Raw genomic sequence first — 18,120 nt, forward strand, 5'->3', positions numbered from 1 at the left:
GTGCTTCAAATCGTCACTACCATCCAGCTAGCGTCTGAGCCAGGTGGCAATTCCAAATTTGGAACGCCGAATCCCGCAGTAGAAAATAATTTTCTATCGCAGGCCGCTTACCCGGCAGTAAACAGCAGTTGGCGCATGCTGCACGCTTACCACGCGGGTAATGTGTGAGAACTTACCGCTAGGTCAACGGGTGGCGGTAAGGTCTCTGGCTGAAAATGGAAGCACGCTGGTTTCAATTTTAGCGCATGCCCATTTTCCAGCCCCTTTTCCTAGACACGGTAAAAAATGGCCAAGAGCGTGCATGCCCAAAAGACGCGCTCACACTTCTGCAGACCGCTTTTTACCGCAGCTTAGTAAAAGGACCCTTTTATTAACAAAGAAGTTCCATTTCATAAAATGTAAATGATGTATGTTAACACGTGCTAGCACATGGTAACATGTTTTTAATAAATCTAAATTAGTTACACAATAGATAACGGCAGATAAAGACCTGTATGGCCCATCCAGTCTGTCCAACAAGAGTTTGGCCAGACAATTGTATTCAGTAAAAAAGCAGTCCTAAATCCTCATTTATTTATTTTATTTATATATTTATTTTTTTCACCTAACATTTTTCATATCTAGGCAGATTACACTGAAATCAAAGTTATAAATACAATAAAGTACCTAGGTAGCTAAAACAGTTATGAAGACATGAAGGGCAATCTGCATATGTTAGCACTTTTCAATTAAAGGAGGGTGAGGGACAGACTGCGGTGACCTACAAGACAAACCCTTTTTACAGACCAAAGGTCCTATATCTGATAATGGGAAGGAAAGCTTTTGAACAGTAAAGAATCACTGTCGTATCACTTGTCTAACCCACTGAAGACCCATCTCTTCAAGAAAGCCTACCCCAATGATTCAACTTAACTAAAGCCTACCCACGTGATTTGTACCGATGATTGTTATACATTGACCATGTTTCCCATTCTCCTTATTGCTACCCCCTTTTTCTTCTCCATCCTCTCAACGCCTACCTCCTAACGTTCAATTCCTTCTACACTCAGTTCCTACTATGTTCAATTTACTTATTCGTTAACTCCATTGTTATTACGTTTACTACAAATTGTATAATCTTCTTAAAGACTTTGTAATTCTTTTTACTGTTATTATGTAAGCCACATTGAGCCTGCTACAGTGCCGTAGCGAGGGCGGCTGACACCTGGGGCGGGTCGCCGTTGCGCACCCCCCCTGGGTGCAGCACGGCGCCCCCCCTCGGCGCACACGCTCCCCCGGAGCGCATTCTTAGTTTAGAAGCGAGGGGCGGGCGGGAGGGCCGATCCGCCCTCCGAGTCCACGTCGCTGGGAGCTGCGTCGGCTCCATTGGTTCCTTGCTCTCTCTGCCTCAGAACAGGAAGTAACCTGTTCCGGGGCAGAGGGAGCAAGGAACCAACAGAGACGACACCCCCCCAGCGGCGTGCACCCGGGGCGGACCGCCCCACCCTTCCTACGCCACTGGCCTGCTGTATGTGGGAAAGCGCGGGGTGCAAATGTAATAAATAAATAAATACCCCTCTACCCTTTTCACTGACCTGTACTAATACACGTAGACAATGTAAAACCTAGATAAGCTTGTATTATTTAAATCCACACTGTTCTTCACTAACGTAATGGAGAGGATAACTCTCAAAAGCTTGCCAAAGATATGTTAGTCTAATAAAAAGGAATTACCAATAATCCTACATGCTTCTGACCCTTATTTCCACACATCAAACTGGACAGTAACATGGCAATCACAAACCCCTGTTTAAAACTGTTATCAAAATCACATCATCCAAACGGTTGGACAGAAAACTAAGCTTAGTATCTTCTTAGAAGAACGTAAATATTCCTGCTCCATACATAGTTCCAAGGGTAAATGTCAAATTCCTAATAAAAGTATGTCTTATCTTAGACAATGCAGGTAACCTTCAATAGCAAGTAATTCTGGAGTTGCAATGATCTATATAACATTCAATAACACATGCCAAATAAGGTGGTTGACTGAAATGAAAACATCTAAATATAACCATTTAAAACTTTTCAATCAATCCTCCATTTAAGGGATTTTTGCTTACAAAACAGTGATTTATGCATGTAAATAGGCTCTTATAAAATTTAAGACATGCCTAAAAGTACAAGCGGTGCACGCTGGGGCATAGTTATACAACAGGGAAAGGGAAATGGGACTTGGTTTTTGCAACTACATTCAGACTCACAGAAACAGAAGCCTGCGCAGCCGCATTGCTGATCTGCAAGGGCAGGCTTCTACATGGAATGTTGCTAGTGGAATAGCAACATTCCATGTAGAATCTCAAATAGTAGCAACAGAATCTCAATAGTAGCAACATTCCATCTAGAATCTCCAATAGTAGCAACATTCCATCTAGAATCTCAAACAGGGAAAGGAAAATGGGACTTGATATACCGCCTTTCTGAGGTTTTTGCAACTACATTCAGACTCACAGAAACAGAAGCTTGCGCAGCCGCATTGCTGATCTGCAAGGGCAGGCTTCTATATGGAATGTTGCTAGTGGAATAGCAACATTCCATGTAGAATCTCAAATAGTAGCAACAGAATCTCAATAGTAGCAACATTCCATCTAGAATCTCAAACAGGGAAAGGAAAATGGGACTTGATATACCGCCTTTCTGAGGTTTTTGCAACTACATTCAGACTCACAGAAACAGAAGCTTGCGCAGCCGCATTGCTGATCTGCAAGGGCAGGCTTCTACATGGAATGTTGTTAGTGGAATAGCAACATTCCATGTAGAATCTCAAATAGTAGCAACCGAATCTCAATAGTAGCAACATTCCATCTAGAATCTCATATAGGGAAAGGGAAATGGGACTTGATATACTGCCTTACTGAGGTTTTTGCAACTACATTCAAAGCGGTTTACATATATTCAGGTACTTATTTTGTACCAGGGGCAATGGAGGGTTAAGTGACTTGCCTACAGTCACAAGGAGTTGCAGTGGGAATCGAACTCAGTTCCCCAGGATCAAAGTCCACTGCGCTAACCACTAGGCTACTCCTCCATCCTCAGGGGTGGCGTTTAGGCACAGCATGGATAAAATCATGATTTTTCATGCATATTCTATAAATACACCCAGCTGTACAGTACCCTTACCCCTTACATTTATGCCTACTCGTCAGCAAGGCTAATAATGTCTGCACCTCCAATTTAGGCATGATTTCTGCTAGTACTCTGACATATGGACGCTTGTGTGTCTTCACAAAATAGGTAGCTACGAGGCCCTTTCCTGCCGTATTCATCTAAATGCCTTGTTATAAACTTACTGGCTTAATGCAGAGCCATAATAGGAGGAACATGATCATATTTGTGTGCTCCTATTAACAGGGGCGGACTGACCATTCGGGTGACCGGACAGTGCTCAAGGGCCCAGAGGCTCTGCCTGGATGCCTGCCACATACTACAGCCCTCCCCGGTCCTACCTTTAAAGGCGCGCCACTGGTGATCTAGTGACCTTTGCGGGGGAGAATGTGTTCTTTCCTGCCCGTTGTGCTGCCATTATTCCCCCTTTAAAAATGGTGGCCGAGACTCCCTGTGGAACTCTTGCGAGACTGTTGAGACCCGCGAGACTGCCGCAGGAAGACTCGGCCGCCATTTTTAAAACATGGCGGTGCCGGTAGGCAGGAGAATAGCGGCAGCGCAGTGGGTAGGAAAAAACATGCTCCCTCCCCTGCGAAGACCACTAGGGCCCTTCAGGTAGGACCAGGGCAGTGGGGGTGTTGGCTGCAGCGGTGGGGGAGGGGGGGGGTCAGCTGTATCTGCTGTACACTGCCTTGGCTGAAACTTTTCATAAAGGCAGTTAATAAATCACAGTAAATACATAACAAAATAAATATTACTAACAGGCTTATTTTCGAAAGAGAAGGGCTCCCATCTTTCGACACAAATCGGGAGATGGGCGTCCTTCTCTCAGGGTCGCCCAAATCGGCATAATCGAAAGCCGATTTTGGGCGTCCCCAACTGCTTCCTGTCACGGGGATTACCAAAGCTCCGGGGGGGGGGGGGCGTGTTAGAGGCATAGCGAAGGCGGGACTGGGGCGTGCCTAACAGATGGGAGTCCTCGAGCAATAATGGAAAAAAGAAGGGCGTCTCTAATGAGCACTTGGCCGACTTTACTTGGTCCATTTTTTCTTACGACCAAGCCTCAAAAAGGTGCCCAAACTGACCAGATGACCACCGGAGGGAATCGGGGATGACTTCCCCTGACTCCCCCAGTGGTGACTAACCCCCTCCCACCCTGAAAAAAAAACAACTATAAAAACTTTTTTTGCCAGCTTCAAATATCATACTCAGGTCCATCGCAGCAGTATGCAGGTCCCTGGGGGGAGGGGGGGTCAGCGGAGGCACAGCGAAGGCGTGGACGTCCTGAACTGCCCCCCCCCCCCCCAACAGGGACGGCCAAATTTCAAGGAAGTGGAGTAGAGGAGTAGCAGACTGGCCTAGTGGTTAGAGCACTGGTCTGGGAATCCAGAGGTGGCTGGTTCAAATCCCACTGCTGCTACTTGTGATCCAAAATCCAAATAAATAAATAAAGGGGGTGTCAGAGGCATAGAAAGGCATGGACGTCCTTCTCAAAGAAACATCCACATTTTGGACGTCCTCAACTGCCCGTCGCAGGGACAGAAGCATATCGAAGGCGCCTAACACTCGGACGTCCTTCACACATACTCAAAAAAAAAAAAAAAAAAAAAAAAAGACGTCCCTGACAAGCACTTGCACGTTTTCACCTGGACTTGTGTTTTTTTAAGGTTGTAGACAGCAATTTATTTAAGGTTGTAGATGGCTATTATACACGCAGCTTGTCTACGTGTATGAAGCCATCTTTGGCATGTGTAGAGCAGCCAAGGAAGGAAATCATGTGCAAATGAACTAACAGCGAGCAGCTCATTTGCTTGCGATTTCCTTCATGCATGCCCGTTCCTTTCTGAATCGCTAAGGGATCGGTAAGGGAAGGGCTTTTTCCGTTCAGTTAGTGCATCAGTTAGTCCACTGCAGTGCCCCCTAGGGTGCCCAGTTGGTGTCCTGGCATGTCAGGGGGACCTGTACACTATGAATGCTGGCTCCTCCCAGGACCAAATGAGTTGGATTTGGTCGTTTTTGAGATGGGCGTCCTCGGTTTCCATTATCGCCGAAAAATCGGGGACGACCATCTCAAAATTTTTGTTGACCATCTCTAAGGTCGACCTAAATGTTGAGATTTGGGCGTCCCCGACAGTATTATCGAAACGAAAGATGGACGCCCATCTTGTTTCCATAATACAGGTTTCCCCGCCCCTTTACGGAGCCGTCCTGCGAGGACAGCCCCAGGAAAACTTGGGCGCCCCGTTCAATTATGCCCCTCCACGCCTCCAATTTAAAATTTTTTGCCCGTGACTAAACCATACTGCCTCAGTCTACATAGGGTTCAGTTTTAAGTGATGTACTTCTAGCCACTTGCGTACAGTATTCAAACACTCATTCAAACTAGGCTTGCTTTTCTGAAGTAGTCTGTGAAAATTGTAAGGCTGTTTTAGATTCTTTAGTTTGTAATTTGTCACTTTGTATTTTGTATTTCTTATCTTTCCATTACTTTTTATTCTTCGTAATTTGTCACTTTGTATTTTGTATTTATCTTTCCACTAGTAAAAAATGCCCGTTTCTTAAGGGAAGGAAACGGGCGCTAGCAAGGCCATCCCCCACCCTCTCTTGCTGTTCCAGACTCTGCCCTCCCTCCATTTTCACCCCCCCCTCCTCCTCGTTACGGATACCATACCCCCCTTCCGCGACCCTGTCGACCCCCCCTTCTCGGCGAAACCCGTCCCCTGCCACCGTGGAGTACCTGTGCTGACGGGGGACCCCAACCCCGTCAGTCGAAGTCCTGTTCTGGCCTTCGCGGCATTGCTTCCTCAATGATCTTCTGTTGAAGTTCCTCTGCGTGCGTCTGACGTCAGACGCATGCAGAGGAACTTCAACAGAAGATCTGAAGAAGCAACGCCGCGAAGGCCAGCACAGGACTTCGGCTGACGGGGGTTGGGGTCCCCCGTCAGCACAGGTACTGGACAGCGGCGGGGGACGGGTTTCGGCGGGAAGGGGGGGGGTCGACAAGGTCGCGGAAGGGGGGGTACAGGGGGCCACAACGCGGGGGGCTGTTGAAATCGGAGGGAGGGCGGAGTGTGGAACTCGGTGGGAGGTGCGTGAGGGGACATGGGGTGTTCACGGTCGTCGGGTGGGGTGGGGGGGTTGGTGATGCGGCGAGGGGGGGTCTGTGTTGCCCCGCTCCCTGCTACTTGCTCCGAAGTGGCAGGGAGCGGCGCACTGACAGCTCCTTCCCTTGCTTTGGAATCAGCTGTCACTGACGTCACTGACATCAGTGCGTGCCTGCCTAGCAGACCACCTCCGAGGGAGGCACGGTCCCAGGCACATTAGAACGTTGGAGGTGAGAATTATTATATAGGATTACTTTTTATTCTTCAGTTTTTTTTAGGGCTGAATTTTGATTAAAATTTGTAATCGCAATTAATTGTGCGATTAAATGGTATGTTATTTATTTGCTTTTCCCCCACCGCAGCTCCCTGTGACTCTGGGCAATGGAGAGTTAAAGTGGCTTGCTCAGAGTCACAAGGAGCTGCAGTGCCGAAAAATATTAATAGCCTACCTTTAATCGCATGATTGTGATTCAAATTTTAATCAAAATGCAGTCCTAATTCAAACCTCTTATCGCCACCCCATGGAACCCCTTGAGTATTATCCACATAAATGACACTTCATCTTGGAATGGGGTAAATTCCCCCAAGCAGGCTAGGAATGTACTGAACACCAATGGTGACAAAACTGAACCCTGAGGTCTCTTACAGGGCCAGCTACAGCATAAGGCCCGCTCCCCTCTCCAATGCACCACAAAAGTTTTATCCATGATACAAGATTAAAAACCAAGCTGTAGGACTTTTACATTTCTGCAAAAAGTGTCCTAACAATACGGTTCAATTGTGTCAAACGCTGCAGATAAATCCAAGAGAATCAATAGCACATTCCTTCTTTTTCCAAGGTCGGTAAAGAGGGTTACTTGAGAGGTTTATAGAGGGAAGGGAAGGGAAGGGATGCTATTCTTAAGGAAGTACAATAATTTATATTACAAATTCATTTACAAGAAAAATCTTTACGGGTCTTTAGAGTGTAGGCCCATTAGAAAACCAGTATGATTGCTCATGAATATATTAAAACTATTCTGCTTCCATAAAGCGAAAGCTACATACCTGTAGAAGGTATTCTCCGAGGACAGCAGGCTGATTGTTCTCACTGATGGGTGACGTCCAGCGGCAGCCCAGGACCGGAAAATCTTCCCTAGCAACAAAAGTTTGCTAGTCTCGCGCTTCCGTGCGCACCGCGCATGCGCGGCCGTCTTCCCGCCCGATCGCGAGCGTGCTCGTCAGTCCAGTACAAAGCTAAGGTAAGGGAAGACACAACTCCGAAGGGGAGGTGGGCGGGACTGTGAGAACAATCAGCCTGCTGTCCTCGGAGAATACCTTCTACAGGTATGTAGCTTTCGCTTTCTCCGAGGACAAGCAGGCTGCTTGTTCTCACAATCCCGCCCACCTCCCCTTCGGAGTTGTGTCTTCCCTTACCTTTGTACTGGACTGACGAGCACGCTCGCGATCGGGCGGGAAGACGGCCGCGCATGCGCGGTGCGCACGGAAGCGCGAGACTAGCAAACTTTTGTTGCTAGGGAAGATTTTCTGGTCCTGGGCTGCCGCTGGACGTCACCCATCAGTGAGAACAAGCAGCCTGCTTGTCCTCGGAGAACTATGCATACATATCAGCATTTCTTATCAGTAGAAGCTGCAGCATTGACATAAAACTGGTAAAAGCAAATGTCATAGTGACTCATTTTGCTCCAAAAATAAATATTTTTAAGTGTTTCTAGCAGGTCACTTTGTGCTGCTCTAGTAGGTTCCTGTAACTCATGTTACTCTGGCAACAACAGAATACAGATGTCTTTTTAATGAAGTTATTGTCAGAGAAAGTAACATTGCTTAACAGTAACTGTGGACAGCAGAAGGAGTCGTTCATAAGCCCATGTTGTCTGGCTATATAATGTCAATATCTGTACTTAAAGATATTAATATCAACACCTAATCTACCAATATACTTTAAAGGACCATCAGATGATCACAATGGCTGAAGAGTTTTCCACAGCAATATATTTTCATCAGCCCATATTATTATAGGTCCTTATATTATAGGAGTGGAGGAGTGGCCTAGTGGTTAGGGTGGTGGACTTTGGTCCTGGGGAACTGAGTTTGATTCCCACTTCAGGCACAGGCAGCTCCTTGTGACTCTGGGCAAGTCACTTAACCCTCCATTGCCCCATGTAAGCCGCATTGAGCCTGCCATGAGTGGGAAAGCGCCGGGTACAAATGTAACAAAAATAAAATAGATACTATTGGAGATTCTACATGGAATGTTGCTACTATTGGAGATTCTACATGGAATGGTGCTATTCCACTAGCAACATTCCATGTAGAAGGCTGCGCAGGCTTCTGTTTCTGTGAGTCTGACGTCCTGCACGTACGTGCAGGACGTCAGACTCACAGAAGCAGAAGCCTGTGCAGCCACATTGGTGATCTGCAAGGACTGACTTCTAGTGGAATAGCGACATTTCATGTAGAATCTCAAATAGTAGCAACAGTGGAGGAGTGGCCTAGTGGTTAGAGTGGTGGACTTTGGTCCTGGGGAACTGGGTTGGATTCCCACTTCAGGCACAGGCAGCTCCTTGTGACTCTGGGCAAGTCACTTAACCCTCCATTGCCCCATGTAAGCCGCATTGAGCCTGCCATGAGTGGGAATGCGTGGGGTACAAATGTAACAAAAATAAAATAGATACTATTGGAGATTCTACATGGAATGTTGCTATTCCACTAGCAACATTCCATGTAGAAGACTGCGCAGGCTTCTGTTTCTGTGAGTCTGACGTCCTGCACGTACTCACAGAAACAGAAGCCTGCACGGCTGCAAGGGCAGGCTTCTACATGGAATGTTGCTAGTGGAGGAGTGGCCTAGTGGTTAGAGTGGTGGACTTTGGTCCTGGGGAACTGAGGAACTGAGTTCAATTCCCACTTCAGGCACAGGCAGCTCCTTGTGAATCTGGGCAAGTCACTTAACCCTCCATTGCCCCATGTAAGCCGCATTGAGCCTGCCATGAGTGGGAAAGCGCGGGGTACAAATGTAACATAAATAAAATATTTTCTAAATAAAATCAGGTTGATTATATACATTCGTGTATCAATTCAGTTCATGCCATATGATATTTCAAATATGTAACTTTGAATATCTTATCAGAGGTCAGCAGACAGTTATTAGGAGACTGTTTTGACAAGATATGTCATACATGCGTCAGGGAGGTCTTCCATATTGTGCCTTCAACCATTTCAGCTTGAACAACCACCCTCCAACCTCCCCCCCCCCCCCAAAAAAAAAACAATTCTGGGGTCTAGTGGCACCCCCCATCCCCCTGACCGCCAAACCCACAGTCTTGGTAGTCTAGCGTCCCCCTTCCTTTCCCTGACCTGATCTCCTGCCCCAATATTTTTTAAAAAATCGCCTGGTGTGTAGCGGCACCCGCACCTCTACCCCAGACCCTGCTCCAGCATACCTTGAAGAGGCAGGAACAATGCCCACTTGCTCCTACCTCCACACCACCATCTTGGAAAAAAGCGATGCCTAACCCTGTGTGGTGTATCCTGGGATGCAACGAACAGGGTCATTCTGCCAAATAAGAGACTGTTTCTCTTATTTGGTAGTCTCTGCCCATACTACCAGGGATTAAAGGGGCTGATGCAAAAGCAATGTTGGGACAGGGGGCTCAGGCTGAGATGCAGACCCAGAGGCTTGTGGGGTTTTTTTGGTCACCTTTCCTGCCAGTACCTGAGCCAATCACCACCGTTCATGCACTGACAGGAAGGGGGCATTTTAGCGATGAGCTGCCTATTAAAGCAGCAGTAATTTGCATGCTTATTGCTGCGGTGTATTTTTGAGCTAATTTCGATGTGTGCTTTCTGTATCAGCCCCAGAGTTCTTGTTAACTACTGTCTCTGCTCCAAGCTTACCTGTTATCAGATTCCAGTTCCAGACCTGCAGTTTCCTATGTGCTCCAGTTCTGCTGCTGCTCTCACTACTTGCAGATCTGGGCCTCTTGTCTACCTAAGCACAAGTTCAGATTCTAGTTCCACTCCAGATCTAGCTGCTGACAAAATCCAGATTTAAGTGTTTTCCTATACGAATGCAGTTCCTTACTCCTGGGTGCTTTCCAGCCTGTGTCTGAATGCCCGTATTTTATTTTTTATTTATTTTATTTTATTTATATTTGTACCCCACGCTTTCCCACTCATGGCAGGCTCAATGCGGCAGGCAATGGAGGGTTAAGTGACTTGCCCAGAGTCACAAGGAGCTGCCTGTGCCCGGAATTGAACTCTGTTCCTCAGTTCCCCAGGACCAAAGTCCACCACCCTAACCACTAGGCCACTCCTCCAGGACTCGGTCCCGGTCCGAACCGCATAAGTACCTTAAAGGGCAGTAATCCGACACAGACATGATGAAACTTGTGTGGAATGGGGTGCATCTATTTTACCATTAAAGGCTGGTACACAGACATGCAGGGCAGACAGCAATGTGATTTGGAACAACTACTTGGCAAACAGATCCAGGTTTAGCTTTCTTTGAGCAACTCAACTGAATGCTGGGAACCAACTGTACTCTACATCTGAAACACTTACTCATTAGGGGAAGCAGCAAGTGGGATCTCCCAAATTTTCATCTGAGGGCGTTTTAAAATATGGTAAATAGGGGTAATCACCATATCCCTGTGTAGAGAGTTTTGACGATTTCTACGTCAAGGTCTCAAAACAGGATTATGATGATTTGGTAGATGTCCTGGGGCCTAAGTCTTCTTTCCCATCCTTGTACCCAACCCTATATTTAAAACTTCAAGCAAAATATAAAATGCATTCTATAACTTGTTGAAATTTAACACAAAACAGCAGCATAACTGTTAATTATGCAAGAAAAACATTTATTAACATGGACTGCGACAAATCATTTCAAATTATGTAAAAATACTAAACCATCTATAGAGCCAGAGCTCGGTTCCGTTCTACATTCCTTGATTGTCCTGCAACTGAAAAAGAACATTCTGGTGACATGCTGGTGGCAGGAGTTCCAGGAGAATCTGCAGAAGCGGAGACCCCAAGCATCCCACGGCAGAATACAGAAGATAATAAAAAGGTGTGTGTGTGTGTGGGGGGGGGGGGGGGGGGGGGGGGATTGACCATGGGTACCAGAGACTGGAGACACTCGTCCTTGAATGAAAACCTTTACTGATAAAAAGACTCGACACAAAGTTGTGTTTCGGCCGCTAGGCCTGCATCAGGAGTCTAAAAGCAAATATACATTTATAAGTAAAAGGTAAGTGTTAAAAATATAAGAAACAGAAAATAACCATGTCGGTTTCAGGCACACACGGGAACTCTGTTGCCAGTAGGTAGTAAGAGAAGAGCAGAATTCCTTGTTCGAGCTCGATATGTATAGGAGGAGGAGTGGCCTAGTGGTTAGGGTGGTGGACTTTGGTCCTGGGGAACTGAGTTTGATTCCCACTTCAGGCACAGGCAGCTCCTTGTGACTCTGGGCAATAGATACTATTGGAGATTCTACATGGAATGTTGCTATTCCACTAGCAACATTCCATATAGAAGGCTGCGCAGGCTTCTGTTTCTGTGAGTCTGACGTCCTGCACGTACGTGTAGGACGTCAGACTCACAGAAGCAGAAGCCTGCGCGGCCACATTGGTGTTCTGCAAGGGCTGACTTCTAGTGGAATAGCAACATTCCATGTAGAATCTCAAATAGTAGCAACAGTGGAGGAGTGGCCTAGTGGTTAGGGTGGTGGACTTTGGTCCTGGGGAACTGAGGAACTGAGTTCGATTCCCACTTTAGGCACAGGCAGCTCCTTGTGACTCTGGGAAAGTCACTTAACCCTCCATTGCCCCATGTAAGCCGCATTGAGCCTGCCATGAGTTGGAAAGCACGGGGTACAAATGTAACAAAAATAAATATAAATATATATCCACGTCACCGATCACCGAAGCTGTTTTCTGTCTCTTGAATAAGTCTCCAAAAGGATCCGCCTCTAACGCTTCTCATTTTGGACATTTTGTTGGTGGTTTGGCAACTGGCTGCACCTTGACTACAGCTTGATCTGTTGTCAGTGTTCGCAGTTTGTTTATACTGGTCCACCCTTTGACTGCCATCAGATCTAAACGACCCTTCAAGCCTTGAATTCAGCAATGTTGCTGCCAAGTGTCTATGTAGCTGTAAAATAGCAATCCAGATGATCTGCAAGATGATTCTTTAGGGTTGCTTTCACACGGCTGTCTGAGCTTTGCAATTGTCAGATGCCTTTTCAACTGATATTTTGTTGGGACCACCAGATGTAGTGAAGGTTTAGTATCTGTCGACAGTTCTTTTGTAGCCCCGTCAAACGGTTCCAACGCCATAACAACTTCTGCCAGCAAGAAGTCATCAACTGCAAACAATTTGGTCAGGAACTGCTTGTTTGCAACGGGTTCAGTGACAATTGAATGCAGTCTCTCCGTATTCTCTGCTACAGATTTCAATGTCAGTAGAATGCTGTTCCACCGAGTTGACACGCACTGCTTGAGCGTTTTCTTCAGTGAACAGTTCACTTTTGCTTGCTCAGCGAATGTAACCACCTCTTTGCACAATGTTATAAGCTCACTTACCTCACTGGGGAGGTCATTTGGATCAACTCCAGTTTTTGATGGCTGAGTCCATGAAAGAGCAGGAGACTGAGATTATGACCTGCGCAACCTATCCAGACCTCATCTTGAAATGCTGCTTTCATATTAGCTGAATGATCAATCACACAGATGAGATTAGCCCGTTGGAGATTATACTCTATCAAAATGCTTGAAAAACCTGACAAATATTCTCACTAGTTTGTTCATCAATGGTCTCTTTCATTGTCAAAACCTGTGAACACATGCACCAGTTTTCATCAAGGTGTGCTCCTCTCAATTTTTTAAAATTTTTTATTTGAGGTGTTGGTGTCAAGTTTCTGAGTCGAGATGTGTACGGGGACATAATCTCCCGTCCTCATTCACTTCCAATCCATCCCCTCCCATCCCCATTCACGTTTGATCTGTCCCCGCGGTAGTGGTGACTTTTTTGTTCCCGTCCCTGCAGTTTCCCCACAGGTTTCCTGTTGTCCCCATCCCCATGCACACCTGTACCAGCGACACAGGAAAGGTTTATGGTCTACTGGGGATGGGGGAGAGAGTGAGAGATGTCAGTAATTGCAGAGATAGGAGACAGAGAGATGCTGGACTCGGAGGGGGGGGGGGGGGTAAGAATAAGGACACAGTGAAGAAATATACTCAACATAGCAAGAGAACAAGGATAGGGACAGGCACACAGAGGGAAGATGATTGATGGACTTGGGGAGAGAAGAAATGTCAAATGGACAAGGAGAACCTGGCAAGAGACTTAAGAGAAGACAAAGAAGAAATCAGAAACTAGGACTAATATGATTAGAAAAGTAAAATGATCACACAACAAAGGTAGGAAATGGAATTTTATTTTCTATTTGAATAGAATATGCCAGTTTTTGGAATGTACATATGCCAGATCTTGTTTCAAAATATGGCTAGGGCCCACAAGAAAAACTTCATTCATTGGCCCTCAATCTCCAGCAGAGCAATGGTAAATTTCCAGTTTTGAGATGGGCCACCCTTGGCATCCATTTATATAATGTTAAGGTCATATTTTGCACCTAAACAATGAAAACATGCGAAGTGATACATGTGGGTAAGAGGAACCTGAATTACAGCTATGTCATGCAAGGTTCTGCGTTAGGAGTCACTGACCTAGAAAGGGATCTGGGAGTCATCGTTGACAAGACTTTGAAAACTTCTGCTCAGTGTGCTGCGGCGGCCAAGAAAGCGCACAGAATGTTGAGTATAATTAGGAAAGGGATGGAAAACAAACACGAGGATGTTATAATGCCGTTGTATCACTCCATGGTGCGACCGCACCTCGAATATTGTGTCCATGTCTGGTTACCGCATCTCAAAAAAGATTTAAAGGAATTGGAGAAGGTACAGAGAAGGGCGACGAAAATGATAAAAGGGATGGAATGACTTCCCTATGAGGAAAGGCTGAGAAGGTTAGGGCTCTTCAGCTTGGAGAAAAGGCGGCTGAGGGGTGATATGATAGAAGTCTACAAAATAATGAGCGGAGTACAGCGGACAGATGTGAAGCGTTTGTTTACACTTTCAAACAATAATAGAACCAGGGGACACAAGATGAAGCTAGAATATGGTAGATTTAAAACGAATAGGAGAAAGTTTTTCTTTACTCAAGTGTGTAGTTGGACTCTGGAACTCGTTGTCGGAGAATGTGGTGGCAGCGGCTGGCCTTATGGAGTTTAAGGGGGGTTTGGACAGATTCCTGAAGGAAAAGTCCATTGAACATTATTAAATTTTTTTTTTTTTTGGGGGGGGGGGGGGGGGGGGGTTGTCAGATTCTTGAAGCCTGGATTGGCCACTGTCAGAGACAGGATGCTGGGCTTGATGGACCCCTTGGTATTTTCCCAGTATGGCGGTACTTATGTGATTGTCCATAATAGACATTTTTCTGTTGTAGTTTGGAGACCATTTAAAACCAGGGGCCCTCTCCTCAGCTTTGGTGAAATATAGAAAGTTTTGGAAATGATGAAAACCCCCTCAAATCTCCAACAAAAAGGGAGGCAGGATTGCTGAAACTACTGTTGTGAGGAAAAAAAAACACACCTTGTTAGGAGGGAGCTCTGTGTTTGAAAGTTAAAGCTTGATGAAAAGCACCACAGGACCCATCCAGCTCTTTCCACAGAAGAACTGGAATCAAGGTGACTAACCCAGTGGGATTAAAAATAAAAAAGGTTGGATAAATTCTTGGAGGGAAAGTCCATAAAAAGTAGACTTGGGAAAGACACTACATATCCCCGGAAATAAGCTATCACAAAAACTTTAATATGGGATTCTACCAGGGGCGTAGCCAGACACCCACATTTGGGTGGGCCTGGGCTCAAGATGGGTGGGCAGAAGAACTCCACCCTGTCCCACAAGTGATTTGGTCTCTCACTCTCTTGCCTGCATGCCATAGTCTCTCAAACATCCCCCCTACCCTGCATACCTTTTAAATAGCAGATTTTCACCAGCAGTGAGCAGCAACTAATACACACTGCTCATGTTGGCCCCACAGTCTTCCCTCTGATGCAACTTCCTGTTTCCGCATAGGCGGGAATACATCAGAGGGAAGGCTGGTATGCAGGAGGGACAGTTGTTGGGAGTTTTCGGCTGGTGGGGCTTGGGGATCCCTGCCAGACACATCATAGGTGTGCTGCTACTGGGTGGGCCTGAGCCCAAAGTGGGTGGGCCTAGGCCCATCCAGGCCCACCCTTGGCTACGCCACTGGATTCTACAAATCATCCAACCCAAATGTACACCCAGGGTAACAATTACTTAAATTTTGTAACTCAAATCCATGGAAACCATAATATATACTATTAAAATTTGTGCAGTGAATGTGCTCAAAATCTAATGTGAAATTCACAGATATAGTCACCATTTCTTATCAGTGCACTTCCTCATTCATTTAAGGCTACAGGGGTAAAATGGGAAGATTTGAATAGAGTTTTAGACACCGGATTTATCAACGCAGATCTGTTCCTCTGACATATAATATTTCCATCATTTTTTAATCTTTCTTCTTTAAAACTGTAGCCTTAAATGAATGAGGAAGGGTAATGATAAGAAATGGTGACTATATCTGTGAATTTCACTTGAGTCACATTGGGGTTTTGAGCATATTCACTGCACAAATTTTAATAGTATATATCTGGTTTCCAGGGATTTGAGTTACAAAATGGAAATACGCTACAAGAAACAGATCTACTTTCTTCTGGGCACTTGTGAACTGGACTAGCCACTGTTAGAGACAGGATGCTGGACTCAATGGACCTTGGTCTGACCCAGCATGGCTTTCTTATGCTCTTATGCCTCACAGTGCACCTGAAGACCCTTCTGGACATTCTTGGAAAAGCCTCTAGGGCTATTTTAGTTCAATCATTTTTATTGATGGTAAATGTCAAACGCATCCAATACATAAAGCATCATAAACATACTCCAATGAACAGTTATCAATTTCAGCAGAGTCCGCACCATCATAACATATTTTCTCCCATTTCCCCCACCCTCTCCCATAATCCTATTCAACTTTGAACATTAAAACTTATCCTGGGGAAGGGTTGCTTTATCTATAACTGTTTTGATACTGTATTTGAAAGCTTATGTCTGAGACTTGGCTAATGTTGTTTTTGTTGAAATTGAAAAAGCAATAAAAATATTTGGGAAAAAAAAAAAAAAAAACTTATCCTGGCGGAGGCCTCCCAATTTAACAACACTCTACCTTATGGATACACCTCCAGTCCGGCAGCAGAGTAACCAAGCTCCAGAGGCCCACTGAGCGTCTTTGCTCTTATGACCCCCCGTGGGCACTCAGTATCTCTAGCAAACGGGAGCCACTGTTCTTTATGTTAAATCTTTTTTATTGCAAGGCAAAGTAAAACACATTGTTACAAAAACGCAATAATCAGAACTTGTTTTGTATATACTTCCCCCCCAACTAACCCCTTTCCCTCCCCCCTCTCCCCCCTACTCCCCTTCCCCCCTCCCCCCATCCCCTTATTGCTAGTCTACAGAGTACCATTAGTGATTCAATAGTCTACTCCTAGCTATCGGAGTTAGTGTGTGAAGAAATGTGTTCCATACAACTTGAAACTGTGATCCAGCTTTGGAATTAAAGTCCGCTATCCCCATTCTCTCCAACCTCAATAGTGCTATCATGCGCGTCCTCCACTGAGTCCGCGTGGGACACTGTCGAGACAGCCAGCCAGCCATGATCACTTGTTTGGCAACTATAATTGCTTTCTGAACAAAAATTGTAAATCCTGCTGGGATTGGATAGATGAATTTTGGGTGTCCCAGCAATAACCCAGAGTCATATTTCCATTGTGCTGACCACAGGCCAGAGACATATTGAATCAGAAGTGTCCAGAATCGCGCTACACCCCTGCAACTCCAGAGCATATGTCCCAGTGTGGCTCCGACTTCTCCACATTTGGGGCACTCTCCCCACGAGGAGAGCCCCATGTGGAAAGCTCTTCTCGGGGATATGTAGAGGCGGAGCGCTATTTTAAATTGCAGTTCCCAATGCATAGTCATGCTGGTTTGTTTCCGTATCCTTAACAGGTGCTCTTTAAGTTGAGATGCCGTCAAATCTAATTGTATGTCATTTTTCCACATGGCCAGTAGTTTATTGTAATCCAATTCTTCTGCTGTATCTTTAATATGTCTATGATGGAATTTGAGTGGAATCTTTTGTTGCGCTGTGAGAGAAAAGGCTGAAGTTAGTTCCTCTTGAACGTCCTCTGCTAAGTCTTCCCACGGTAAAGATTGCACATAATGCCTCAGCTGGAGGTAATGGAATTCGTCCGAGGGACGTAAATATTCTTTCTGCAGCTCCGGAAAGGATTTAAGTTTTCCCTCCGGGGTAACAACATGTAGTAAATATCGCATCCCACTGCGTCCCCATCTCTGAAAAGCTGGATATAGTAAGCCAGCCTCAAAGGCCGGATTTCCACATATGGGTAGGTATGGAGTGGTCCTCGCTGAAAAGTTGTGAAGTTTACAAATCCATTTCCACACCATTCTTGCTGTCTTCATTATTCCAGAAACCCTCAAAATGTAAGGTATCTGGGGCCCCCTTACATGTAAGTAGGTACTAAAATGTATTTCAGGGTGCTGTTGTAGTTCAAGTGCTGTGTTTGTGAAATCTTGAGTTCCTCTGAACCAGTCATTTATATGGCGCATGCCACTGGCCACTGTCATAAATTTGATGTTCAGGAGTCCCATGCCGCCATATTCTGTCGGGATACATAGCACTGAGTATGGGAGGCGTGGCTTTTTCCCCCCTC

General features: G+C 45.7%; 1 protein-coding gene across 2 annotated transcripts in view; it reads right to left on the bottom strand.

Annotated features, from left to right (window-relative positions):
- The window catches only part of RCOR1 (REST corepressor 1), a 253,493-nt gene that overhangs the window by 39,171 nt on the left and 196,202 nt on the right, over window positions 1–18,120 (bottom strand). The window lies entirely within an intron of this gene.

Source organism: Microcaecilia unicolor, chromosome 9, assembly GCF_901765095.1.
Source record: "Microcaecilia unicolor chromosome 9, aMicUni1.1, whole genome shotgun sequence".
NCBI classification, from domain to species: domain Eukaryota; kingdom Metazoa; phylum Chordata; class Amphibia; order Gymnophiona; family Siphonopidae; genus Microcaecilia; species Microcaecilia unicolor.